This window comes from Arachis ipaensis, chromosome B09 (assembly GCF_000816755.2).
Source record: "Arachis ipaensis cultivar K30076 chromosome B09, Araip1.1, whole genome shotgun sequence".
Taxonomy (NCBI): domain Eukaryota; kingdom Viridiplantae; phylum Streptophyta; class Magnoliopsida; order Fabales; family Fabaceae; genus Arachis; species Arachis ipaensis.
In genome coordinates this window covers 22,693,758-22,696,251 of record NC_029793.2, presented here as the reverse complement: position 1 = coordinate 22,696,251, position 2,494 = coordinate 22,693,758, and positions in this window count along the sequence as shown.

Sequence of the window (2,494 nt, the reverse complement as noted above, 5' to 3'; positions counted from 1 at the left end):
AGCCTTAAAGCGGAAAACAATGAATGTCCTTTATTTGGATCTTTGATTTGCTTAGGCTAGTGAGTGTGAGTGTCATCCAAGAGTGGGAAAACTTTGGGACATTGGTTGGGATAAAAGGGTGTTTGTGTTTTGTATTTTTATATTGGAGAATTGGTACATACTCATGTATTGATTAAATGTATAGACCTTATGCATTAATGTTCTTGTATATAGTTTGAAAGAAAAAGAAATAAAAGTGAAAAAGAAAAAAAAAAGAAAAGAAAAGAAAAAAATGTATATAGAAAAAGAAAGAAAAAAAAAAGAAAAGCAATAAAGGGGACAAAATGCCCCAAAGTGAAGCTCAATAAGAATCAATGCATAAGTGTTGTGAAATGAAAAGAAAATGCATGAGTATGTGAAAAAGTGAGGAATGGGTAGTTAGATTAGTACTTGATTGTATAGGTCATTATATAGGTTAGGTGGGAAAGTTTAAGTTAATCAAAGATTCAAATCCTAAGTCCACTAGCGATATATGATCCTACCTTGACCCTAGCCCCATTACAACCTAAAGAAAAGACCTCATGATACATGTATGCATGCATTGAATAATTGTTGATTGTTAGAAGAAAAACAAATCTTGGAAAGCATGATTGGGGGAGAATTGAGAGAATCAACCCCAAACACCGAGCGACTAGAGTGCAAACACTTCCGGTGAGGGTTCGATGCTCAATTCCTTGATTCCCGGCCTTCATGAGCGTTCTTCTCGCAAGTCTACTTGAACTTCATTTTGATATTCGAATTGGTAGGATTCATGAATCGTTATATGATCTTGGCCCTACTTGTGCATGAATGACTTGGAGGATTGATTTATTTTTAACCAAGTAGGTACAACCATTTTGCATCTAGTTGCATTCATGTAGATAGGATGCATATAGATATGTTACATTGAATAAATGTTGATGCCCTTTGCTTTCTCTTGGCTTAAGCATGAGGACATGCTTGGTTTAAGTGTGGGGAGGTTGACAAACCCCAATTTGACGGTTTATCTTGTATTGAATTTAGGGGATTTTATCACCTTTTACCCACATTTATTCAATGAAATAGCATGGTTTTATAACTTCTCCCTTAATTGTGCTTAAGAGTGAAAACATGCTTTTTAGGACTCAAAATAGCTAAATTTAATTCACCTTGATTCTATTAGATGCCTTGATATGTTTGTTAAGTGATTTAAGGTTTAGGAGGCAAAGATTGGATCAAGGGAATGAAGAAAGAAAGCATGAAAAGTTGGAGAACTCATGAAGAAATAAAAGAACCGGAAAGCTGTCAAGCCGACCTCTTCGCACTTAATCGGCCATAACTTGAGCTACAGAGGTCCAAATGATGCGGTTCCAGTTGGGTTGGAAAGCTAACATCCGGGGCTTCGAAACGATATAAGATTTGCCATAGTTGATACACGTATGGTGGCGCGCACGCGCAAAGTACGCGCACGCGCCGTTGCTGCCACCTAGTTCACTTAAAGCAAAACGTGGCCAACGAATTCTAAAGCCTTGTGGGCCCAATCCAACTCATTTCTGATGCTATTTAACCCAAGGAGTGAAGAGGGAAACATATGTTAGTTACCAATTAGCTTAGTTTTAGTAGTGAGAGTTAGTTTCTAGAGAGAGAAGCTCTCACTTCTCTCTAGAATTAGGATTAGGTTTAGTTCAATAATCTTAGATCTAGATTCTAATTCATGCTTTCATCTCCTTCTACCTCTCAATTCTTTGTTGTTACATTCATTCTTCCTCCATTCTTTAGTTGTAATTTCCTTTATGTTGTTCTTATATTTTGTTGTAGATCTACTATTGTTCCTTCCATTATCTTTCAATTCAATAAGAGGTAATTCATAATAATTGTTCTTCTTTGCTTTTCTATTGTTGATCTCTTGCCTTTGTAGTTGTATTATTTTCATTGCCATTTACTTTTCATGCTTCTTATCCAAAACCCCAAAATAACTCATAACCAATAACAAGACACTTTATTGTAATTCCTAGGGAGAACGACCCGAGGTCCAATACTTCGGTTTATAAATTTTAGGGGTTTGTTTTAGTGACAAACAACTTTTTGTATGAAAGGATTAGTGATTGGTTTAGAAACTATACTTGCAACGAGATTTCATTTGTGAAATTCTAAACCGTCAAAAATCCATTCATCACGGCACCCGCCCCATCCCGCTGTTGTGTGCTGCTCGATCGCTCCCTCTCCCCTCTCTCTGGTTCGTTCTTCCCCTTTTTCCTTTTCCCCCAATTTAATTATGCTCTAATTTTGCTACTCCCAATTTTGCCCTAATTGTATAACTATACAGAATCATGAAAAAAAACTTTCTATCTACATCATCTAACATGGTGTTGTTGTTAGATTTTGTGTATAATATGGTGGTGGTGTTAGATTCTGTGTATGGAAAAATTTTTGAAATGTGTCAAATTTGAGATTTCTAGTTTAAACTTTGAACTAGAGTTATATTTTCTGTTCCTAC